The 26,639-nt window shown below is 43.5% G+C and overlaps 1 protein-coding gene across 14 annotated transcripts in view; it reads right to left on the bottom strand.

Annotated features, from left to right (window-relative positions):
- Positions 1-26,639, bottom strand: part of a (nonagouti) — a 100,414-nt gene that overhangs the window by 33,279 nt on the left and 40,496 nt on the right. For 7 of the 14 annotated variants that reach the window (XM_017319110.2, XM_030251860.1, XM_017319112.2 and 4 more), the window contains one exon: positions 2,652-2,952. The exons of 1 other annotated variant lie outside the window; for it this stretch is intronic. The gene's annotated coding sequence lies outside the window, so the exon portion shown is untranslated. Of the gene's footprint in view, positions 1-2,651; positions 2,953-4,092; positions 4,165-18,071; positions 18,163-26,639 lie in introns of those variants that run through there. 6 more of the 14 variants (XM_030251859.1, XM_017319117.2, XM_017319120.2 and 3 more) reach the window with 4 other exon arrangements.

The following is a 26,639-nucleotide window of genomic DNA, read 5'->3' as shown; positions in this document are numbered from 1 at the left end:
CAACAATCTGACCAAGGTAACAGAAAGTTACAAAAGTTAAGAGTTAAAGAAACATGAGGCTGACAAAGACAGAGATCAGAGTCAAAATCAGAGCTGTGCTGTGAGACAGAAAGATAAGAAAAATAAAATGCTGGTCACAAAAGTCAGGAAAATTAGAAAACTTAGATAGTACCTGGCAACAAACGAAAGCTTTTGGCTGAAGATCAATGTGTTTAAGAGATAACAAAAGGGGTGCTAATACAGAAGCTGAGTCCTTAGAGTCCGGAGGCCTACCTGTTGAAGCAGCTAAAAAAAAAAAAAAGAGACTGTGTTTCATACTCCTCCACCGACCAGTGCAAAACAAGCTAAAAAGTTCCTGGGCACTGCGGGCTTTTGCAGATTGTGAATTCCAGGTTTGCTGAGTTAAAGAGATAAACAGCCCTTCGTATATAAAAAAGAGAACAATCTTACATGGCCTTGGATGCTCTTGAGACTGCCCTAATGTTATCCCCAGCTATGGGACTCCTAGATGTGACTGAGAACAAAGGTATTGCCAAAGAAGTTCTTACTCAGAGATTGGGACCCTGAAAAAGACCTGTGGCATACTTGCAAAAAATTAGACCTGGTGGCTGTAGGATGGCCTGCTTGTCTGCACATAGTGGCTTCTGGTCAAGGACGCAGATAAATTGACTCTGAGACAAAACTTGGCACATGTCCTAGAAAGTGTGGTTCAGCCCCCATGACCGATGGCTGACTAACGCTCTTGAAAGCATTATCCAACCGTCCCCCTGACCGATGGACACATTGTCAGAGCTTTTTGTTGACTGAACGAGTAACCTTCGCTCCCCCTGCTGTCCTCAATCTCACTACTGCCTGAGACTTCACCTACTCATCATTGTGCTGACATTCTGGCAGAAGGAACTCATACTCGAAATGATCTGAAGGATCAGATCAGCCTTGGCCTGAGAGTTTGAACTGGTACACGGATGGCAGTAGCCTGGAAGTTAAGGGTAAGCGGAAGGCGGGGACAGCAGTGCAGTGGTGGACAGAAAGCAAGTGATCTAGGCCAGCAGCCTCCCTAAAGGGACTTCAGCCCAGAAAGCTAAACTTGTGGCTTTAATACAAGCTCTATATATACAGACAAAGAGAGCTGTTGACATCTGCAGAGAAAGACCTAAGATGCTGTGGCTAAAAGAAATCAGGTGGCAAATCTAACCGCCCAGGCATCCTAAAGAGCAATGATCCTGACAGTCTGAAGACTATCAAGTTATAGACAAATTAAGACTGGTAAAAGAAACCCTGTATAAAATAGTAAAAACTGAAGAAAGAAAACTAGTCCTCTCATGAGAAGACAGACCTGACATCTACTGAAAAATAGACTTTACTGGAAAAAAAATATGTGTATGAATACCTTCTGGTTTTTGTGAACGTTCTCAAGATGGATAAAAGCTTTTCCTTGTAAAACTGAGACTGCTCAGATAGTCATCAAGAAGATTATTAAAAATTTTCCAAGGTTCAGAGTGCCAAAAGCAATAGTGTCAGATAATGGTCCTGCCTTTGTTGCCCAGGTAAGCTAGGGTGTGGCCAAGTATTTAGAGGTCAAATAAAAATTGTATTATGTGTACAGACCTCAGAACTCAGGACAGATAGAAATAATAAATAAAACTCTAAACAGACCTTGACAAAATTAATCCTGGAGACTGGCACAGACTTACTTGGTACTCCTTCCCCTTGCCCTATTTAAAACTGAAAATACTCCCTCTTGATTCGGTTTTACTCTTTTTAAGATCCTTTATGGGGCTCCTATGCCCATCACTGTCTTAAATAATGTGTTTAAACCTATGTTGTTATAATAATGATCTGTATACTAAGTTATAAGGCTTACAGGTGGTGCAGAAAGAAGTCTGGTCACAACTGGCTACAGTGAACGAGCTGGGTACCCCAAGGACATCTTACCAGTTCCAGCTAAAGATCTGATCTGCGTACACCTGCGTCATGCTGAGACCCTCAAGCCTCACTAGAAGGGTCCCTGCCTAGTTCTGTTTACTAATCTGCCTTATTCTGTTTTTGTTCCCATGTTAAAGATAGAGTAAATGCAGTATTCTCCACATAGAGATATAGACTTCTGAAATTCTAAGATTAGAATTACTTACAAGAAGAAGTGGGGAATGAAGAATGAAAAATTACTGGCCTCTTGTAAGAACATGAATTTTTTACCTCGGAGCCCACCCCCTCCCATCTAGAGATTGTTCCCAGAACACTCCTAAACTTTTCACCCCAAAACTCCTCACCCTAAAGTTCGAACCCTCCCAACTAAAAACTGTTCCAAGAACATTTTTGAGATAAAGGCCTCCTGGAACAACCTCAAAATGAACCAGGTACTCCTTAGTTACGTAGGTTCCTTGATAGGACATGACTCCTTAGTTACGTAGATTCCTTTGGCAGAACTCCCTAGTGATGTAAACTTGTACTTTTCCTGCCCAGTTCTCCCCCTTTGAGTTTTACTATATAAGCCTGTGAAAAATTTTGGCTGACTGTCGAGACTCCTCTACCCTGTGCTAAGGTGTATGAGTTTCGACCCCAGAGCTCTGTGTGCTTCCATGTTGCTGCTTTATTTCGACCCCAGAGCTCTGGTCTGTGTGCTTTCATGTTGCTGCCTTATTAAATCTTACCTTCTACATTTTATGTATGGTCTCAGTGTCTTCTTGGGTACGCGGCTGTCCCGGGACTTGAGTGTCTGAGTAAGGGTCTCACTTCGGGGGTCTTTTATTTGGTGCATTGGCCGGGAATTCGAAAATCTTTCAAGGCAAGTACCCTATCGACAGAGCTGTGGAACAGCCTCTCTCAATTCCTTTCACTTGGAGGGTGTTGTGAACTCCCTAAGTGTGGCCGAAGTCAGTGATCTTCTCAGCAGCTTCCACAACTTTAAAGCAGAAGGAGGGAGGAGGCTTGGATGGCAGATGCAATTTCCTGCTGGAAAGAATCAAGTCAGAACCGAAGAGAGTCGGCTGAGCAAACCTTCAGAATACACACGAGACCTCTGGGGACAGCATGAGCGCCACCAGAGCACTGGATGCTGGGGCTGAGATGCTCTTGGTCCATAAGATCTCCCTCAAACAAAGAAAACCAAGCGTGACATTAATGTGTCCTCCATTCAGCCACCCACGCCTCTCCAAAGCAAACAGTGGAACAAATATCCAACGTCACTGAGACACAGCAGACTCAGCCACAGTTGCAGGCATCACTCAAGCTTCCATCTAATGGACATTTAGTCGAACTGGGTATCAAGTCTAAAAATATTCAACACATATAAAGGCAAAGGCAGGTTGCAATAAATGACATTTGGGTGATTGGCTTTTACTGTAATGAGTACAAAGTGAACTAATTTAATCAGACAGATGGATTCCTAAGTGCTAAATTTTGATCTGTATGAATGGGTTGAACACAGATCCTACAAGCAACTCTGAAGAAAATATAAAGCAGCATTCCAGTGTGACTCTGGGTCAAAGTTGACACCAAGGAGTTCTTCTGAGAATACTATGCTTTTTATGGTTTTACTGCTAGGGAATGGCAAAGCAGGGTAAAGAGAACTGGGGGTTGCAGGGGAGATACTTGGCTAGTCAGCAAAATGTTGCTTACATCCTCAGTGTTAATCTCTTAACAGCTCTGACCTCCATCTGTGAATCAAATAGACCCGTTTAACTTTCCAAGAAACGAGGAAGAACTTCTTTCCACATCTGGAAGCAAAGTTGCCAACTGAATTCCTACGCATCCCACAAAAGAGTAAAGGCCATCTAACCAAGGAAGCTTGCCGCAAGCTGTTGTTTGCTACTTAAAATGTAAGAACAAGAGAACAACTGGTCATTCTATAAACATTATTCCAAATTTCACTCTGTCTCAAGAGCAAGATGCTGATAGATTCACGTTGAAAAGGAGTGAAAAGCAGCAAGCAGGAGAGAAGAGCATATTCCACAGTACAGTTCAAGTTAGGACCAGGGTTTGTGTTATAGCCAGGTCTCCCGCAGCCCAGGCTACCTGAAAGGGAACCATACAGAAGGAGGAGATAGAACCCCAAAGCCAACAAAACCGAGACAACAGGTTCCTCCTACTTACAGCACAAGTGACTCTACTCCGCATCAGCTCCCCTAAGGGAAGCCAGGCCAGAATGTCTTTCCTGTCCTTGAATGGCAGAGGCAAGGAGCATTGCTGTGAGACATTTTTAAAGACCCCCAGAAGTCCCTGGTAGCTGCCTTCCCCATCTTACCCCTTTGCTTTCAGCCCAGTAGGTTCAGACTCGTCCCAGAGGCCACAAGTTTTGTGGTCTGCGCTCCCTATATTTCTCCCGAGTCTTAGGAACTGAAATTGGTGTTGACATGGAGGTTAGGGGAGGATGGAAGAGAAGGGGATGCACTGAGGTTACTCTATAGAAAGAGTTAATGAGGATTTAATTCAGAATTAACCCCAGGGGACACAGAGAAACCTAGGCCTAGTAACTTGACCTGGAAAAACAAATCCCATCAAGGCACGGCTTAATTGAACTTCCCTGGGAGAGTCTGGGTGGGCTAAGGAACAGTTGGTAGAGAAACTAAGCCAACTGGGTAGGCAGATGGCTGAGGCCTGGCCTGCACGATTGGTAGACTCTCTTAGGGAATTACCAATATTGGTCTCATAATTTTCAAATTTCTCAAATTTTCACCACCGGAAGGAGCGGTTCTTGAGCTGACTCTGAAGGATTAGGCTGCGGCTCTCCGCTCTTCTCTGGGTTTTTCCTTGAACAAGCTAAAATTTATAAGGTCACAATTTATGACCCTCTGGATGATGTGAATCCTTTTGTTTGTTTGTTTGTTTGTTTGTTTGTTTGTTTGTTTGTTTGTTGAGACAGTGTCTTATGTAGCTCAGGCTAGACCAAAGGTGGCTTTTACTCCAGATTCTCCTGATCCTGCTTTTATCTCCAATGTGCTGGGATTACAGGCATTAGCACAGGATAGATGTGGACTACAAACATGTATATATGTGTGTGTGTGTGTGTGTGTGTGTGTGTGTGTGTGTGTGTATGTGTGTTTGTATCTGTGACTCTCTCTCTCTCTCTCTCTCTCTCTCTCTCTCTCTCTCTCTCTCTCTCTCTCTCTCTCTCTCTCTCTCAGATCTTTGAGACACTGAACAGGGATCTTGCCAGTTTAGCTAGTCTGACTGGCCAGGCCAGTAAATCCCAGGCATCCTCTTGTTTCTGATTCCCATGGTGCCATGGTAACAGATGTGCACCGGCACAGCCAGCCTCACAGGTGTTGGGAATCTGAACTGGGGTCTTCTTGCTTGGAAAATTGTCTGCTCAACATCCATACCCCCTTTCCAAGACTGTCCTAGGCTGTCCCCAAACTCCCCGTGTCCCCGAGAATGATCTCCTTGAACTCAGCCATGGCTCCCTGTCTTTTCTTTACATTTTTCTGGAAACATTGCATATAGCTATATTGTGTACACACACACACACACACTTTGCTGAAATTTGCTGATTTTCTCTTTGCTGAAAATTTAGTAGAACTTATCAATCTAGATTGATCAGAGTACATTATTTACAATATAGCCTATTACTCAATTTATTTTAAGGTTTTTCTTCCTTCTATCTACTTCTCACGGTTTCCACATTTGTTGGCTTGAGATTGTCTGCATATTTAAACTCTTTATTACCTATCATAGGATGTCTAGCAGTCTGAGGCAGGACGCCAGGAGCAAGAGTCTTCTGTTTGTTTGACTTTTCATTTTGTGAAACAGGATTTCGTTCTGTGACCCGAGCTGTTGGAGAACTCACTTGTAAAGCTCTGGCCCGTGCTGAGATTACAGATGTGATCTCTCACACCAGACTATGAAATGTGTGTTTTCTTGTTTTGTATTTTGTTTACCTCGTCACTTGGTATTCTTGAGGAAAAGCAGCAAGATCGTCTTTAATAATTTATAATAGTGTTTATTTTATTTTTAATCTACCTCCCCCATAGCATCACATGTATCCCAGACTGGCTTCAAGTGCTCTGGAATTTTCCAGTCCTCTTGCCTTCATCTCTTTTGTGCTAGAATTACAGCTTTGCACTAATCTCTTGGTTAGCTTTCTCTCAACGTGACACAACCCAGAGTCACCTAGGAAGAGGGAACCTTGCCTGGCAACTCTGCTTGATTAGACTGTCCTGTGTGGGCTTGTCTATGGGGCATCAATTTGATTGATATGGAAGGACCCCGCCTACTGTGGCTGATGCCACTTCTGTGGATAAGAAGAGAGCTAACAGCATGAGACAGAGGAAGCAATCACCAAGCAGGCATTCCTCTGTGGTTTCTGTTTTCCTGTCTGCTTGAATTTCTTCTACCCCAACTTCCCTCAGGAGGACTTGAGAGTTGTAAGTTGAAAGAAACCCTTTCCTTCTTCAAGTTTCTTTAAGTCACAGTGTTTATCAAAGCAGCAAGAAAGCAAACTAGGACAGTCACCATGGCTGCTTCCGGTAGTGCTGGGGAGAGAACTCAGGGCCTGGTGCACAGTAGGCAAACACTCACCTGATTTAGATTACATCTCTGGCCATTGTATTAGAGGCATTTTAAAAGGTCAGTTTTGAACTTTGTCAACCTTCTCTGTGGGTTGCTGCCTTCCTTTCTTTTAACTCACCTCTTTTGTTTTGTTTTGTTTCCTTTCTTTGAGCTTATTCTGCTATTATTTCCCTTAAATTCATGCCCGTGATATTCATTTCAACCCTTTGGAGCACTGTCAGGAGGGGAAGGTAAGTATGTCTTAAACTTTTAGGTATTTCCAAATTGCTCTGCTAAAGTGTCTGTACTGATTTATAATCCCATAGGAATGTGTGAAAGTTTCTGTTCCCTTCCTTCCCGACAGTAGTTGGGATGCCAGGCTTCCAAGTTTTCGCCATCAGCTCTGGTAGGAGGATGTCTTATTTATCACATGTCTAATGCTTAGCCCAGCACAAAATTTGGTGCTAATCATCACTTACTGAGTACATCTTCAAGGAAATTGTTTACAATATAAAGAAGAATTTTAGCCAGGCATGGTGCCACATACCTTTAATCCCAGCAATCAGAGGCAGAGGCAGAAGGATCTCTGAGTTCCAGGCCAGACTGGTCTACAGAGTCAGTTCCAGGATAACCAAGGCTACACAGAGAAACCCTGTCTTGAAGAAGAAGAAAAAAGATTTTATGATTGAAATTGGCTAAGGCAGGCTGGGTTGTGCATCGAGGTTCTGTGCCCCCAGTCCCAAAGGTTTGGAAGCAGAGGCTGAAAGACTGCTTGGAAGGCTGCAGGAGAGTTAGTAACTAAGTAACTTAGTGAAATGCTAGAGACTTTCTGAGTTTTAAACAGAGTCTATATATTTGAAAGAGTGAGCTTCATATTGGTTGGTAGTGGCAATGAGACAAGGGAAAGGATGGAAGGGTAGACCCCAGGGTAGGCTCCGAGCAGGGGCTCTGGGCAGCCTCAGGGTAGGGCCTCAGGGACTAGGGCTTGGGCTCTAAACTCAGAGGGTTTTCTAGAGAAGGTGGGGTAATAGTAAAGGCAGTTTAGATTACATTGTAGTCGGCTAGTGCCTTGCCCCAAATGACACTACCATGACAGAGGTCTCTAGTATCCTGATTGTCTTGTAGGTAACAAAGTCTTTTTTGATCTTAATAGTGAAGAAGAAAGTTTTATTATTTTTAAAACAAACACCATGAGGCTACATAGCAATTTTATATAGAATGTGAACTATGCACTGGAAAAAGCCAAGAAGTATAGTGAAGAATTTTAACCAGAGCAACAATGGAATCATAAATTTTGGTTTTGTAAGAGTCAAGGCATCAGAAGTTAAGAAACAGAGACTAGTCCTAGCCTCAAGCCATCTTGGGGGACAATAAAACAAACCTAATTGTCACAGTATGTCTTACAAATGTTGTGAACAGTATAAAATCTGGGTAACCCGTTTATTACTGCACAGCAGCCATTATGTTAAGTAGGGAGGACAGATATATAAAGGTGAATTATTTTTTATATTCTAAATATTCATTATCTAACCCAAAACCTAAGGTGAATCTGATCAGAATCTACAGTTAAGCTTGGACAAGCTCAGAGCACATTCTATTGAAACACGATGTTCCCAAAGCTTTTTAAAAAAGGATTTTATTTTTAATTGCATGTCAGTGTGTGTGCCCATATGTGGATACGTGCTTATGAGTGGAAGAGTCAGGAGATCAGGACAGAATTTTGGACCCACTGGGTCTGGCAAAACAAATGGTTGTGTACCACCTGACCTGGGTGCTGGGAACCAAACCCTCTGGGAGAGCACCCCAACTCTGAAGCATCTCTCCAGCCCTGATATTCCCAAGACTTTATCAACACTTTGCTCCCTGGTACTGCAGATTTCGTTTGAGCTCTCAAACATATGAGGCAAGAGCTCTACTACTGAGCGACATGCCATGCCCTCTCTTTACCTTTCATTTTAAGACAGGGTCTTATTTAGTTGTCCAGGCTGGCCTTGAATTCACTTTTATATCCCAGGCAGATCATGAGGTTACAATCCTTCTGCTCCACCTTACCAAACCCAGCAATTGTCATCATTCATATATCTGAAATTTGCTTAATGACTTTATGGTGTCAAATTCAAGATACTTCAAATGAAGATATATGGGCTGCTACACCCTCAAACACTAAATACAGAGGTTCTCTTCACTCAGTTTGCTCCTATGGCGAGGTGTAGAGTCAGGCACTTGTAGAATATATCATTATATAGGCTCTGTTCCACATCTACTGGATTATAGATTCTGCAGCTAAAGTAAGCACCTAAAAGAATAGTGGGACAGGCTAAGGTTTAGGAATCCCTACCGTGAAGTGATAAAATCTGGAAGAATTGTGGAGATTTGGGCTGGATCAAATCTGGATCAGCAGTTAAGAGCATTGACTGCTCTTTCTAGAAGCCAGGGACTGTTCGATTCCCAGCACCCATTTGGTGGTTCACAGCCATCTAAACTCTAGTTCCAGGGGATCTGATAGTCTCACCTCTTCTGACCTCAAGCACAAAGCAAGCACATGATGCACAAAGGCATACATGAAGGCCAAACACATAAAATAAAAGGAATAAATCCAATTTTTAAAAAAAGAATTGTGAAGAACTGTACTTGAGTCCTGATGACAGAGATAAGAGAGACCCACCTCTCCCTGGGACACTGGGCTGTTGTTAGGCACTTTAAAGTCTGCCTTTTTCCCCCAATTTTTTATTAGGTATTTTCTTCATTTACATTTCAAATGCTATCTCGAAAGTTCCCTATACCTCCCCCCTGCTCCCTTACCCACCCACTCCCACTTCTTGGCCCTGGAGTTCCCCTGTACTGGGGCATATAAAGTTTGCAAGACCAAGGGGCCTCTCTTCCCAATGGTGGCCGACTAGACCATCTTCTGTTACATATGCAGCTAGAGATACGAGCTCTGGGGGGTACTGGTTAGTTCATATTGTTGTTCCACCTATAGGGTTGCAGACCCCTTCAGCTCCTTGGATACTTTCTCTAGCTCCTCCATTGGGGGCCCTGTGTTCCATCCAATAGATGACAATGAACATCCACTTCTGCATTTGCCAGGCACTGGCAGAGCCTCACAAGAGACAGCTATATCAGGGTCCTTTCAGCAAAATATTGCTGGCATATGCAATAGTGTCTGTGTTTGGTGGCTGATTATGGGATGGATCCCTGGATGGGGCAGTCTCTGGATGGTCCATCCTTTCGTCTCAGCTCCAAACTTTGTCTCTGTAACTCCTTCCATGGGTATTTTGTTCCCTATTCTAAGGAGGAATGAAGTATCCACGCATTGGTCTTCCTTCTTCTTGATTTTCTTGTGTTTTGCAAATTGTATCTTGGGTATTCTAAGTTTCTGGGCTAATATACACTTATCAGTGAGTGCATATCAAGTGAGTTCTTTTGTGATTGGGTTACCTCACTCAGGATGATATCCTCCAGATCCATCCATTTGCCTAAGAATTTCATAAATTCATTTTTTAAATAGCTGAATAGTACTCCATTGTGTAAATGTACCACATTTTCTGTATCCATTCCTCTGTTGATGGACCTCTGGGCTTTTTCGAGCTTCTGGCTATTATAAATAAGGCTGCTATGAACAGAGTGGAGCATGTGTCCTTATTACCAGTTGGAACATCTTCTGGGTATATGCCCAGGAGAGGTATTGCTAGATCTTCCAGTAGTACTATGTTCAATTTTCTGAGGAACCACCAGACCCCTTCGGTAATCCTCAGTTGAGAATTCTTTGTTTAGCTCTGTACCCCATTTTTAATGGGGTTATTTGAATTTCTGGAGCCCAGCTTCTTGAGCTCTTTGTATATATTTATTTCTTTTTTAAAAATCACTATCTGTGTTGCTATTGTAAGCACTTCTTCTAATGTTCATTTTCCTGTAAATAAGCAAAGATGTGTAGGATGGGGCATGACTCCCTAATTGGCAGCTGTCAGATTTTTCCTTTGCTGCAATAGTAATGACAATGAAATGGCCACACTATGGCATCACCACTTTGAATAACCCCTGAGAACATGTGCTGAGAAGAGTATGTGATAATCATAGCTGATTGCCTCAGATCCCGAAGACATGGCTTCAGCCAGAGGTGTGTGAGTTTTTGATATCACAAGCCTGGGAGAAATCTAGGCGACCCCACAATAATGTCTACCTCAGCCAGAAGGAGTGCACTTTCCCAGGACGCCTAGCAGAGACATTTCCGAGACTGATGCTAAAGAGGCCAGGCCAGGATGGTTCAACTGTGTTGTTGAAAGTTCGATTTATAACCACATGGAAACAAACCGCTAAGCTAGGGTCTAGGATTTCATAACGAGGAGAGAGCTAGCTGAACAGCTACATTCATCCCTCTGCTTCCTGACTTCAGATGCAATGTGACCCACTGCCTCCAGCTCCCTGCACTGGACTCTCAAAGTGTAAGCCCAAACAAACCTTTCCTTTCTTAGGTTGCTTCCTAAGGTCGGCTGTCACAGCGGTGAGAAAATATATGGTGTAGGTACAAACCTCCACGACTGTGACGCTTGCTAAAGTGGCAAGGCTTTGATTGGTTCAAATGCCCCTTCTGTGGCTCTAGAAGTGAAGAGTCCTGGCTTGTGAACGCCCGACTCGCCAGCAAGAAAGACGCCACAACAGGATCCTTCTACACATGTTTATTGGGAGAGCTTTGCTGAGCCTAAAGCTGGTGCTGCTTATATAGGCCTAGGAGAGGCGTGTCTACACCTGATTGGTTATGCTTTCAGTACCTCATTTACATGCCTCGGGCCAGGCTGTGACTCAGCAAAAAACTCTACTGCACATGCGCACATTGGTTGTTTACCCATATTCATGGGCGTAGGCTTGTTCTAACCAGCGCCATCTTGTAATGGCGTTTATCGGCTTCCCACTTCGGCTCAGATAGTGAGTGTCTGGGAGACGCTTTCCTGAGCTGCCTAGCCTCCTAGTGCACCATACGTTCAAATAAGAAAAGTCCCCTCCAGTGCTCCTTTTTTCTGTTACACAAAGAAAGAAGAAGCAGCAGAGACAACAAGTGTGGCAACAAAAAGAGGCGGTGGCAGTGACCCCTGAGCAGTCAGTGGCAGAGCAGCCAGCCAACTGTACAGTGCAGGAACAGCGAGGAAGAAAGGAAGCGGAAGCGAGAGAGGCCGAGGTGGCCAGGCTGAAGGATCAAAAGGGTGTAAGGAACCAGAGAAGAAAAACTGTAGGTCCTGACCTCTAGAAGCTTTCCCACATCTTCAGGGCCATTGGCTCGCAGGCCAACAGCTGTAATACTAATGTTAAGAACTAAGGACTGTTGATGTCCTAGACCTATACAAGAGTTATGGCGTTGGTAAGATTAAGGGTCCCAACGCCAGAGGTCTGCTTTAAGGGGGTGTGGCCCCGCCGCAGCTCTTACCTGCCTATTGCAGTAGTGGAAACAGTGACCTAGGGCCAACACTTAAGCTGCTTGCTTACGTGGTCAGAGCAAAAGGACCCTTAGCCAGGTGATTGGTAACAGCGAGGCGAAGGGGAAAGTCACTGGAGTCAAACACCTGCTCCAGAAATTGTGTGGCGAATTCAGTACCGCTCTGGCTTTAAATCCAGTTTTTTCCTAGTACCGCAGAGAACTTCAAAGCTTTCAGCTCTGCCGAAAGGGCTGCAGATGTTGACGTGGTTCACACCAAAACACCCTTGGTGGCTTTTCTCTTTCCTCAGTCAAGCCTTACCCTTCTTTTCCTTTGCACTTAGGACTTGACATATCAGAAGTCTGTGTGTTTATGTTTAGGATTATGAAATTATTCTTTGTTTTTAATTCCCAAATAAAGCCTTTTTATTCATGAGTTTTTTGTTTTGTTTTGTTTTGTTTTTAAGCTTTTGGAGAAGGTTTTATTGTGTGTACCAGCCTGACCTCAAACTCATGATCTTCCTGTTTCCACTGTGGGAAGTGGAGGAAACCTTAAGTGTGTTAAGTCCTGAATGAATGTTTACTGTTGGCATGGGCACACCCATGCCAAGTACCCTAATGCCCCAGCCCCAGGAGAAAAAAGGCAAAGACTTCCCAGGGGTTAAGCTCAAGGAAATGGCAAACCCTTCCAAGCATCCTGGTCCGAGTGAGAATGTTATTAGTGAATGCAGAAAATGTTCACTCTAGCGCCCCCACCCCCTTGTTAATGGTCTGAAACCCGCTTGCTCTTCCCTTCAGAGATTGTTCCTGCTAAGATTAGTTAAGCTGGCTCCAACTTGTATATAATAACCCCACCTCTCTGTTCAACTGTATCATAAAAATCTGAGCTCCAGGATGGGCAGCTTCTGGACCAGCTGGTCCACCGATCCCAGCTTTTCTTCCTGTGTCCTGATGTCTGACTCTTCCTTGATCCTCACTGCCCTTACAGGAGCCATTCAGGTCTGTGGCACACCCCTGCCCTGCCCTCTTCTGAGGGCTGGGAATGCAGGTGTGCACCAGCACCCAGTCATTTTGCATGGAGGCTTGTTTCTTGTTTGATTTTTCACACGATCATCAAGATGGTTTCTTCTGATGCTGTGGTACTTAACTCCAGTAACACCACCTCCCCAGGACGGCTGCATCGCTCTTGAGCTGCTAAGCATCCTTTGGCTAGGGTTGTCAGAGTCACTTTGATGTTTGCATCTAGATCTTCCTTTGTCTACCTTGGCACATGTTAGACTCTTCCCCTTTCTATGTTTGTAGGTTTGGGTTTTTTGTTTGTTTGTTTGTTTGCTTTTTTGTGTTTTGTTTTTATTTGTTACAATATCTCACTGTGTAGTCCTGACTGGCTTAGAATTCTCTGTGTAGACCAGATTAGTCTCAAACTCACAGAGATCTACCTCCCTGTGCCTTCCAAGTGCTGGGATTAAAGGTATATACTGCTATATTAGGCTCCTTGTAGATTAAAATATCATCTTGCCCGCTTGTAGTCTGGGGCTTGGTTCATCATCAATGGAGGACTAGAATTTTTCATAATAATTGTGTCAATTGTTAACATGTCTGGGATTACCTTGTACCTGGTTTAGTGGGTGTTAAGTTTGTTGAGTGAAAAAGCTAAAACAAAATATAATATACTTCCAAGACAAATATATGTACTAAACATAATCAAAACAGATAGTCTTGTTTAAATGATTAATAATACTAATATGCTCTTAGCTACATTAAATATAGAGCCTTGAACTTATCCTATAAGGAAAACAGAAAAAGTAAATTTTGGTTTTAATTTTAAGAAGTTCATCCTTTGTCCAAGAAGAAGCAGGCAAATATTTCAACTGAAAAGCCAGGCAGTGGTGGTATATACCTTTAATCCCAGCACTGCACAGGCAGAGGCAGAGGCAGAGGCAGAGGCAGAGGCAGAGGCAGAGGCAGAGGCAGAGGCAGAGGCAGAGGCAGAGGCAGAGGCAGAGGCAGAGGCAGAGGCAGAGGCAGAGGCAGAGGCAGAGGCAGAGGCAGAGGCAGAGGCAGATGGATCTCTGTGAGTTCAAGGCCAACCTGGTCTATAGAGTGAGTTTTAGGACAGCCAGGGCTACACAGTAAAATCTTGTCTTGAAAAAAAAAATTTTTTTTCAACTAAAGAGAGGAGCAGAAATGATTGGGATCACCTGCAGTCACACCATGAGTCAGGGCCAAGCTGTGATCCCCAGGTGCTAAACTGGGCATCAACGCCAATCCCAGGACTTCAGCTCTGCACCAAGTCCCAGGACTTCATTTCTGCTCCATCTCCCCCGAGGCCATGAACTCCAGAGGCATCATGGAATTGACAGTCTCAGTTTGTCTAAGAAACAAGGGGTACGTGGAGAGACTGGGGAACCTGCCTCAGGATTCTCCAACCTGGTGCTTCACAGAGTGTGAGTCGAAGCTGAGAGTAGAAGAAAATGTCTGTTTTCAATGATGGGGAGAAAGCCCATAGGAAAAGGTTTCATGCCATCTCAGGGACTGCGGGAATAAGGGGCCATCTATTAGAGGCACCAAATGACAGTTTATCCCACCACAGCCATTTCCTTGTTTTTATAGACCTAACTGGCTCATAAATTGCTGAAAGATTTAGCAATGCCTAATGAATAGGAACACACTACCACCAGATTTTACATGGGTCTTCTAAACTTGTGAACTTACTGGAGATGTTCAAGGTTGTTGTGGTTCAACGCTACTGTTTAGTATTTGAATTCTTAGTTACAAGTTGGGATAGAATGAGCCGTACATGTTAGTCTAGTTGCTGCCTTTAACACATCTTTGCTCTGCTAAGAGCTACCTTTTTATCGCATGACAATCTGCTCTTTGCTTAGAAAACAAATCTATGAGATTTTTATTTCCTTTTTAGAGTGTAAGACTCATCACGGGCACAGAGACATTTAAGTGTATCTTGGTCCTAGTGTAGGGCCTGGTACTAAAATGGGAAACTCATGCCCACTGAAAGATGACAAAACGCACGACGTGAGAACTATTGGGTTTAAGAACTGAGAAGACTTCCAAGTTGCCTTTGTCTGATTTTTTTTTTTAGTTTGTATGGAGTAGGAAAGAGATTCAGGGAATTGGAGAGTTTCTTTTATCATGACACGGAATTGTGGTAGGGTGAAGATTCACACTAGTCCTCTTAAGTCTTTTCTTCTTTACGTTATTGTATTCCTGTTTGATTAAAAGTTTTAGATCGGCAATTTTAATTTAGAATTACCTTCACTTAATTTAATTTAATTTGTGCTGACCAGAAAGTATTGATATCCTGTCCTTACCCCCCAACATTTGTTCCTACGATCGGCTATTTCGTATTAAACTGATTCTTTTGTTTTTGTTTTGTTGGTTTTGTTTACTTATTCATTTGTCCTGAGACCGGGTCTCAGGTAGTATAGGTTGGCCTTGAACTTGTTACGTAGCAAGGCTGACCTTGTACTCAGGCCTTCCTTTCTATGACCAAACGCTGAGACTCTTGACATGGGCCATATGTCTGACTTTTTTGTTTCACAAAAATGTTTTTGTTCACCTACTATAAATATGTTATCTGTAATATGTAATCTAATATGTAAGTGGATCCTGTGTTTAGGATGATATTTTGATTTGATAATACAATAATTAAGTCAGTTGACAAGTTACTGTATGGCAGGCTTTGTGATAAGCCCCCATTCCCTCACTCAGTCTCCACAGTAGCTCTAGATGCTAGCACGCCACAGACGAAGGAACTGGAATTTAGAGAGATCCAGAGTTTCTTGGCTAAAAAACTGATAAAGCTGGGCTCAAACTCGAGCAGTGTCCCAGAAATTTTTCTCTTAAACAGCATTTCATAATCAAAGAGAAGTTCAGTGCTATTTTTTTTAGTCCACAAGAATGATGGGGTCTTTTTTTTTTTGCTTTTTTGCTTAGAACAACTAACATTTTATATATGTTCATTACTAAAATGTACAAGAATCAAGGAGAAAGATTGACTTCTAGAGGCTGAATACCCATAACTAACCACAAATCAATCATTTGAATGTATTTTATTCCAAATTTACTCTCCATGCAATGCACCACATATGCCGAAAGAAAGAAAGAAAGAAAGAGAGAGAGAGAGAGAGAGAGAGAGAGAGAGAGAGAGAAGAAAGAGGCAATATAGCCGGGCGGTGGTGGCACATGCCTTTAATCCCAGCACTTGGGAGGCAGAGGCAGGTGAATTTCTGAGTTCGAGGCCAGCATGGTCTACAAAGTGAGTTCCAGGACAGCCAGGGGCCAGGGCTACACAGAGAAACCCTGTCTCGAAAAAAAACAAAAAAAAAAGGCAATGTCATGCTACTTCGAGGAATCGTGTAGTCCATTGAGAGGCTCTGAATTTAGTCCTTGGAATCAAATTCAATTATAAATGCAGTTTATAAGGTTGAAAATGAGCCAAATCCTCATGGCCCAGCTTCCCCATCTATCTTTATCTATCTATCTATCTATCTATCTATCTATCTATCTATCTATCTATCCATCTATCTATCTATCTATCTATCTACCTTTATTATCTGTCGGTCTGTCTGTCTATGGTTTTGTTTTTGTTTTTGTTTTTTTTTGAGACAAGTTTTTCTCTGTGTAGCCCTGGATGCCCTGGACCTTGCTCTGCAGATCTGGCTGATCTCAAACTCAGAGATCTGCCTGCCTGTGCCTCCTGAGTGCTGGCATTAAAAGCATGTGCCATCATGCCAGGCTTCCATCTGTCTTTAAAACAGTTTTTTTCTCTCCCCTGACTGGCCTAGAACTTGCTATAAAATAGAACTCACAGAGATGCGTACCTGCTTCTGCCTTCTAAGTACTGGTGTTAAGGGTGTGTGCCACCACATTTGGCCTAAATATTTTTTTAAGGGCTGGGGACACAGCTCAGTGTAGTGCTTGCCTAGCGTGCATTAGCCTTAAAATGTCACTGTATATATTAATAGTTCACCCCTTACATTTTATAGCTAAGCAGTGATCTACTGCATGGATCTTCCACCTGTTCATCCCTGTACCTGTTCATAGACATTTAAGCCATTCTCAGTTCTTAGCTGTTACAAATAAAGCTGCTATTAATATTCGTGTAAGAGACTTTGTGCAGAGACATACTTTCATTTCTCTTGGGCAAATCCATAAAAGTGGGAGGGCTGGGTCATGTATTAAGTATATACTAGAAACTGCCAAGTTTTCAGGGGGATTGTACCATTTTGTACTTCTTTCATCAATATATTGTTGTGAGACACTCTTCCAGCATTGTCTCGCTAGGTGTGCCCAGAGTACAGAGGACTGACTATCATCCACATAGCCCATTTCTCTGCTTGTGTGTTGTTAATGAGCTTGAGTGGTGTGGTATTATTACTCTCTGGGATAAAAGCCAGGCTTACTTCACTGCTTGCTATAAACTGGCAAATTTTCCAAGCTCTACTGTCTTGGTTAGGGCTTTACTACCGTGAAGAGACACCATGACCAAGACAACTCTTATAAGGATGACATTTAATTGGAGCTGACTTACAGGTTCAGAGGTTCATTTCATTATCATCAAGGCAGGAGCATGACGGCATCCAGGCAGGCATGGTGCAGGAGGAGTTGAGAGTTCTACATCTTTATGGAAAGCCACTAGAAGAAGACTAGCTTCCAGGCAGCTAGGACAAGGTTCTTAAAGTCCACATCCACAGTGACACATGTATTCCAACAAGACCATACCTCCAAATAGTGCCACTCCCCGGGCTAGACATATATAAACCATCACATTTAGGTTCCTCTCCTATAATGTAATCTACTGTATGCAGTATGTCCACCTGGACCATCCATGTGACCTCTTCAGCACTCAAAAGGCATGGATACCAACATAAGCATGCTAATGCTTGTGTGTTTGCAGTGTAGGGAACAAGACCTTTGATTTGGACCCCTGTGTCCTATTAGTCCACCAGCAATCCTAAAATATTAACATTTAATACATTGGTTTGTCAATAGGGCGAATTAAATCTCAGTCCTAACATTTTGATTAGTCTATGTTAATTGTACAGTAGTAAGTGCCGCGTACTTTGATTCTGAACCCCCCATTGCTCTCTTCTCTCTGATCTTCCTCTTCTTTCCCCCTAATAGTACCCCCTCTGACTTACACTTATTGACCCCTTACCTTTTTTCTAGATTCCACATACTGGGCCCCTCAGACCTCGGCACAACTGATTCTATGAAGGAAGTACCATTCACACCATAAAACTCAGCATGTAGACCGCACCAACCGCACCACCTGCTAAAACCAAAACAAAGGCCTGATCACCAAAGCTCTAGCTCTGGCAATGCCACCAAATCTACTAACCTCACCTTTTGGCTTCTATAGCTCTGCTTCTGGCTAACTGTTCTTGTTAATGGAAGTATGTCAATACAGAATATAATTTTTTTATGCTTAAAAGCTCACCCTGGAAAAGACTTGTTGTTACACTAGGATCCCAACACCTAGTGTAGTCACTGGCCAGCTGGCTAATAAAGACTTTTTGTTGGCTTAAACCCATGTCGTAGCAATCTTCTCTGGTGGATGCCCCATAACAATATGAGAAAATGTGGGATACTCGTGTCTCCGAGTCTGGCTTATTTTGTTTAACATAATCTCCAGTCCCGTCCATTTTCCTACAGACAAGGTAATTTTATTCTTTTTTGTGGCATAGTAACACTCCGTGTTTTCTTTATTCATTCAGCTGTTTATGAGCATCTAGGCTGACCATGTGACTCAGCACTTGTGAATAGTGATACCATGAGTAGTGAGTGAGCAATGATACCATGGATAGTGCACTAGTGTGCAGGTAGCACTAGTGGAGGGTGATTTGGAGTCCCTCAGTGCATACCCAGGAGTGGTAGAGACGAATCTTTGGGAGGTTTAATTTAATCTTTAAGGAATCTCCGTTCTGATTTCCAGACTGGTGACCTACTTCACTTCCCCACCAATAGCACACGAGTTTCCCTGCCTCCACTCTCGGCAGCACCAACAAAAGAGAGAAGCCCCTGTAGTCCAGGCTCCTGAGAATTCACTCTTAGAGCCGAGGATGACCTTGAACCCTGATCCTGCCTCTCTATCACCCGTGCTAGGATTTTGTATCACTCCACCTGGCTGTTGTTTGAGGGATTTGCTCCTCCCCCTTTCTCTTTCTCCTCTTCTGTGATAATTGTAAATTTGACCCATGTGGCTTAGTATCAGAGGGCAGTTTTGATACACTGCTGGCTAAAACTGTTGGCATGTTCTTGCCATTTGTCCTTTTGAGAATTGTGCGATTCATTGCCCACTTGCTGGGCAGATTATTTGTCCATTTAACTTTTTGGATTTCTTATGTATTCTGGGTCTTAATCCTTCGTCAAAGATTTTCTGTTGTTCAGAAGACTTCCTTATGCCCATCTTTCTTTCCTGTTTCTCTCTTTTCCATTCTTCTCCCTCACCCCCTCTCTTTCTTTCTTGTGCAGGCGCTCACACAACTCAAACGTGATTGAGTCTCACATTCCTCCTGCTTCCACCTCCCAAGTTCTAGAGTTACCGGCATGTGCTATGTTGCCCTGCTAGGCTGCCTTTTCATTCTGGCAATTGTTTCTTGTGTGGTTTTTATTTTTAAAGCATGATCCCCCTTGCCAATTCCTGCTGTTTTCTACGCTATTAGAAGGCAGAAGGTCATCACTTACGCCCAGATCCTGAAGTGTTCCTTAATGTTTTCCTTGAATGCTTGGGAACTTTCACGTGTTACCATAAGCCCTTTCATCCATTTGGGGCTTGTTTTTGTGCAAGATGAGGCAGAGATGTAGTCTCTCTACACGTGGGCATCCAGCTTTCTTAGTGCCTGCCACTTAACAAGTTGTCTTTTTCCAGTTTATGCTTTTGGTGCCTTTGCTGAGAATCATGTGTTTGTAGCTACATGAGTTTGTTTCTGGGCCCTTTAGTTTCAATTCTTTGGATCCAAGAATTTTGACAGTGGGATGATGACAGAGATGTGGTTTTTGGAAAGCAGAGGATATGGCTCTCTAGGGCAGAACTTGGGGTTCTGAGGGTATCTACGGATCTGGCAGTGAGTGCTCTTGATAGATGGATAGTAAATGTTTGATTATCCTTCTTGTTAATGAAGTTGAATAGGGGAAGTAAAACAAGCCATCTAAATGAGAAATGCTCTGTGCTGGACTGACATTTGACAAAATGAAAAGTTTTGGAGAAAACTGCTTTATTGTTCACTGCACAGAAAAGTTAAAATGACAGTCCCTGGGTTGGGACACACCAGTGTTTGGTGGCTTTAGTCATTCTGTGTGTAATAACTGAGATGACCTTGTCTAAAATACAGCCTATCAATACTCCCAGGACTTATTCATACTCCAGGCCGAATCTGAGGTCAATTTTTCTACTGGGTGGGATAAACAAAACAACAGTGTTGACTCCAGTTTCTGTCAATCAGATTAATAAAATGGCTTACAGTGTGGTATAACCATGAGAAAAGAATCTGGCAGAAGTCAAGGTGACACAGAATCAGGGGTAGATGAGAGACATGCTGTCATGGATCCTGACATGCCACCTCATCTTACAGAGTAATCAGGAGTGCAGGCACAAGCCTTGCTTCATCTCAGAGTATTTTTTTTTTCCAAAAGCATCAGTAGCCTTGAGATAATCTCCTACTTAGAACAAAAGGCAGGGTTGCAGTTTCCTCACCTGTAGTACACATCACCAGGGGTGTGGCATCCATGTGACCCTCTGTATTGTTCAGATTGTACTTGGGGGTATGGTGAGCAGAAGAAATGGATGCAAAAGCCTCTTGTGTCTTTTGTGCAGTGAGTAATAAGCATTTGGCCTCGGACCGGAAAGTTATGTCTTTCTGTCAGCATCCATAAATATTAGCTAACTTACTAACTTACAAGAAGCTGATGTACCACCATCTTAAAGCCCCCAGGCCTGACACATATCAGTTCCATTTGCTCCATGTTCTTGTTAATACTTAATTTACTTAACTTTGTTTGCTTGTTTTGAGACAGGGTCTCATGTAGGCCAAGATGGCCTCACACTCGCTAAATAGCTATTCAAGTCTTCCTTCGGTTGATTTAGTAAGTCAGCTTGACCAAAAATGACTTAGGGAGAAAAGGCTTATTTCATCTTACAACTTCTAGCTCACAGTCTGTCACTGAGAGAAACCAGGGTAGGAGGTCAAACAGGAACCGGGAGACAGGAACTGAAGCAGAGACCTTGGAGGAAAGTTACCAACTAGCTGGTTCCTCAGCTCGTGCTTAACCAGGGTTCTTTTTATTGAGGAGGTGTGTAGGGTGGGAGTATTGTCTTGTTTTTTTTGATACAAAGTATTTATATGTAGCCTTGATTGGCCTGGAACTTACTATATAGACCAGGCTAGTCTCAGACTTAAGGAGATTTGCCTGCCTTTAGCTCTCAAGTGCTGAGAGTCAAAGCATGCACCACTATGTCCAGCTCAGGCAGCATCCTTATCCAACCCAGGACCACCACCTGTCCAGGGGCAGCACTGCTCACAGTGATCTGGGTCCTTCTGCATCTATTAACAACCAAGAAAGGACTGCCACAGACCTTCCACATGGCAATCTGATGTAGGCAATTTCTCAACTGAGAATCCCTCTCCCAAGTTATATCTAGGTCTGTGTCAAAGCAAACATTAGGCACAGAGAGACCAAATCAGAGATGTTAATTGGGTCCCTCCTCTCAGAGCTTGGGGAAAACCTCGGAAAAGGAGGAGGAAGAACTGTAGGAGCCAGAGGGCTTGAGGTCACCAGGAGAACATGGTCCACAGAATCAGCTAAGCAGGGCTCGTAGGGGCTCACAGAGACTGAAGCGGCAATCATGGAGCCTGCACGGGTCTGTACTAGGTCTTCCCAAATAATGTTAGGATTCTTTGCTTGGTGTTTCTGTGGGACTCCTAACAGCAGGAGTGGAGGTGTCTCTGATTTGTTCGACTGCTCTTGGGACCCTTCTTTGGTGGGTCACCTTGCACAGCCCTAATAAAAGTATTTCTGCCTAGTCTTATTGTAACTTGTTAGGCCATGCTCAGTTGATATCCCTGGGAGTCTTGCTTTTTTTCTGAAGGGAAATGGAGGAGGAATGAATCTGTGGGAGAGGGGAGGTGGTGGTTAGGGCAGGGTGGAGGGGGGAAAGAGTGGAGAGAGAGAAAACTGCTGTCAGGATGTATTGTATGAAAAAGAATTTTTTTTTAAATGGGGGAGAAAACAGAAAGACCAAAAAATGACAAAGTAACTATGAGAGTCTTCAAGGATGGCTTTGAACTTATAATATTCCTGTATTCACTTCTTGATGCTGGAGTGCTCTGCGGTATCCAGTTTATGTGGTGCTGAAGTCTGAGGTCAAGGCTTTGTGCACAGGTAAGCACCCTGCCAACTGAGCTATGTCACCAGCCCCTGACCAGTTTTAGAAACTCTGGGCTAGGCAATCTGAACACTTTCAAAGACTGTCACAAGTTTGAAACCAGTGCTGTCCCTAGTGTGACTTCCTAGATACTATGTTTAGTTGAAATATGAGACCTATGTTTTAAAATATCTGTAGATCTATGGGCCAATGAGGTGGCTCAGAGGGCAAGAGTGTTTGCTGCCAAGCCTGACATCCTGAGTTCAATCCCCGGGACTTGCATAGTAGAAGGAGAGGACCAACTCTTGAAAGTCGTCCTATCACCTCTACATGTGCACTAACGTACACACTTGCACATGCACATACACAGTGGATTAACTTTTCATTAACTTTTTATATGGCATGAAGTTATAGATCAAAGTTCATTTTACTACATATAGCTAATTATTCCAGTACCATTTTCTGAAGAAGAAGAAAAAAATGAGATTACATCTTTGTTGGCGATCGGTTGGCCATGCATTTATGTGTCTGTGCTGGACTTTGTTTTGAACCATTGACTTGTCTACCCAAAACTAAACAAATAGACAAAATTGTGGCTTTGGACATAAGATATTGGACTATTTCAGCCTGAACAGATGAAAAAGAAATGTGCCCTAATGAGAACACAATTTGTAATGTGAAGTAAAAAAAATTTGTTTTATAACAATCATCGCTGAAGAAAATGGGTTGTCTTATATTAATTAATTTTTTCCTTGTATCTCTCAGAGTTGATAGTGGTTTTTAAATTTATTTTACTTGTTTATGTCTGGATGTATTGCTGGCAAGTATATCTGTGTGTGCCTAGTGCCCATGGAAGCCAGAAAAGGGCATAAGATCTCCTGGGACTGGAGTTATAGATGGTTGTGAGCCATAATGTGGATACTGAGAATTGAGCCAGGTCCTGTGGAAGAGCATCCAGTGCTCTTAACTGCTGAGCCATCTCTATCACTGGTTGTTTTATTCATATAGAATCTCATAATGCTTAAGTGTACTTTTTTTTTTTTAATTTATTTATTATTATACATAAGTACGCTGTAGCTGACTTCAGACACACCAGAAGAGGGCCTCAGATCTCACTATGGGTAGTTGTGAGCCACCATGTGGTTGCTGGGATTTGAACTCAGGACCTTTGGAAGAGCAGTCAGTACTCTTGCCTGCTGAGCCATCTCACCAGCCCCCAAGTGTACTCTTAATTTCTATTATTAGTAAGATCTTGTCTTACTTACTTTTCTGTTGCTGTGACAACACACCATGAACAAAGAAACTTATAAGAGAGAGTGTTCAATTTGGGGCTCATGGTTCCAAAGGGTCAGAGCCCAGGACAATCACATCGAGAAACATAGCGACAGGCAGCAGGCAGACAGGCATGGCACTGGAACAGTAGCTGAGAGCTCACATCTGATACACAAAAAATGGGCAGAGAGAGAGAGAGAGAGTGAGAGAGAGAGGCAGAGACAAACAGAGAGACAGGGACAGACAGAGAGGCAGAGAAACAGAAAAAAACAGACAGACAGAGACAAACAGAGAGACAGAGATGGAGAGAAAGAGCTAGCTGGAAATTGTGGGGGGATTTTGAAACCTCAAACTCCTACTGACACGCCTCCTCCAACAAGGCCACACTTCCTAATCCTTTCCAAACAGTTCCATGAACTGGGCACCAAATATTCAATTAGATGAGCCTATGGGGACTACCCTTTCAAACCACCATTTTCTTATTCTTTTTTCTGCCATATACAAAACCTGTGTGTGTGTGTGTGTGTGTGTGTGTGTGTGTGTGTGTGTGTGTGTGTGTGTGTGTCAGGAGTCATCCTTGACCACTTTTCTACCGTATTCATTAAGAGACAGTCTCTCATTCAAACCTAGAGCTTGTGGACATGGCTAGTCTCTCTGCCAGCTTGCTCTGGGAGTTGAAAGGGAATCTGAGGTTGAGATTACAGGTGGGACACCATGCTGGTCAGGAATTTACAAGGGTCCTGGAGACCACTCCTGGGCTACAAGCCACTTAAACCACTGAGCCGTCTCCTAGCCCTTGCTTTCTGTCTTTGTAGGGTTATAGCTCGGGTTAGCTAGTGTTGGACTTTCAATCCTCCTGCCTCCTCTTCCCAAGTACTGATATTGCAGCTGCATACCACCACACCTGGCATAATTTTAAAAAATTTTTTGAAAACCGGTGCTAGAATGAACTTGAGAAAAACTGTGAGAATAGCCAGGAATAATATGGAAAGCACTGTTGTGGGATGAACGCAACCTCTCAGAAGCCAGAAAGGACCGTGGAGCTGCAGTAACTGTGTGGTACTTGAATGAACTAGAACAGGTCCATAGAACCATGAAACCTGCAGGTGAACTCATAGTATGAGGATCGTTCTATGTAGCAAACAGTGCCATGCAGGGGCTGCAGAGGCCATGAGGATGAGGGAGGAACATACAGAAAGGGTTGAACTCGGGTACAATTTGTAACATGAACTAAAATGCCTCAGTGTCATATGGGGCGTAAAATTAAGGAACTATACAAATTTTAAAGAAAGAGGGAAAAATGTCTTGGTTGTCAGCCCACCCTGGTTGTGCAATTTCAACTGGGTTTGGGTCAGTATGGGAGCCATGGAGGCTGGTCTACCACACTGCTAAATCATCTCATTAGAGTTGCCTCAGAGGTTCTGGTGGTACTGTCCCAGGAGTCCTCACTGGATGCTCTGTTTGCCAGGAAGTCCATTCTGCCTAGGTCCCTGAGTCTGGGCAGCTCTTTCTCTCTTCAGTCTAGCTCCACAGGGTCCTTTAGGACTGACTCATTGCTGTTAGGGACATAGTCATGAACCCTCCTAGCCTCTAAGCGGCTCAGGAGCTGTCCAGTGGGTCTGTGTGAACTGCTCTCCTGGAGCAGGGGAGATGCTGGACCTGAATGGTTTGATGGAAGAGGGGTCTGGCAGGCACAAGGTTGGGTAGGGTGAGGTCGCTGGGATTCTGAGAAGGCACATACTTGAGTCCAGTCCCGCCAGCCAGAGAGGCCACCAAGGCATCTCATCTCTCCCCGTGTGTTTCGGGAGGGTTTCCTGTGTACCTTCTGCACTGTCCTCATTCCAGAGCTTGAGAAACACTCCAGAGTCCCCTTCACCAGCTGCTTTTAACATGCTCACTAAGTGTTGCACTCTCTGGTCTTCAGTGTTGCACAATCTAATAGAGGCTGGCTGATAAGCAGTGGTTCTGAGCTGAGGTTCAAACTTGGTTTTTAAAAAGATGCTTCAAAACGGTCCAGTGAGGTGACTTAGCAGGCAAAGACATTTGCCACCAAGTCTGATGACCTCAGTTTGATCCCCAGAATCCATACAATAAGAGGACCAATTCTCGAAAGCAGTTCTTTCACATCCACTTGTGCCCCCTGGCGCACAGGAATCTACCCCCCCCCCATTTACACACAAGAAATAAATAAACATAAAATTGTTAAATAACTTTTTAGTATGCATGTGTGTTTTGCTTGCATATATGTATGCCTACCCACATGTGCAGGAGCCCTCAGCGGTAGTAAGAAGGCATTGGATCTCTCAGAACAAGAGTTGCAGGTGGTTGTTAAATGCTTTGTGAGTGCTATGAAACACCCCCTGGACCTCTCTGGGTTCCTGCATGCGTGTGGTACATATACATACACTCAGGCACACACAGGTACATATAAAATAAATAATTTTAAAAAATAATCATAAATCTAAATGTCTGTATTTGTTTTCCAGATCCTTTATAATCGATTCTACTCTGTTAGATTTATTTCCCACACGCCCCATGTGTGGACCTCCCCTTTCCTGCCTCACACATCCTGTTGATTTCAATTTAGGGGTAGATGTGCTTCACGTCCCTGTAGCGCGTCAAAGACAAGACCGGGGGCCAAGTCAATGCAAGCCAACAGAGGCAACAGCTTACATCCCACCAGCTCCCTCAAGTCTCCCAGTCTGCTTGAAGGTTATCTCACTTTCTCTGCGGTTTAGGACTTCTTCAATCACTGGGAAGTGGGGATGGGAGGATAAAGAAAAGAAGGAAGGGCTGGGGAGATGACTGCCGGGAAAGCATTTGTTGTACGAGTGAGAATATGAGTTACAGTCTCAACAGAGCCAGTTGTGGCTACCGGAACCTGTAAATCCAGCGTGCTTACAGCAAGATGGGAGGCAGAGACAGGAGAATCTATGGAAACCTATGGGCCACTTTGCTCTACTCAGTGAATGGCAAAGAGATCTGGTTTCAAACAAGGTGGAAGGTAAATCCCCACACTTGAGGTTGTCCTCTGGGCTCCACAGGCATGCTATGGTAAGTGTGCACTGTATTCATACATCCAAATGCATG

This window comes from Mus musculus, chromosome 2 (assembly GCF_000001635.26).
Source record: "Mus musculus strain C57BL/6J chromosome 2, GRCm38.p6 C57BL/6J".
Taxonomy (NCBI): domain Eukaryota; kingdom Metazoa; phylum Chordata; class Mammalia; order Rodentia; family Muridae; genus Mus; species Mus musculus.
The sequence above is the reverse complement of the archived record's forward strand: the minus strand, read 5'-3'. Positions and strand labels throughout refer to the sequence as shown.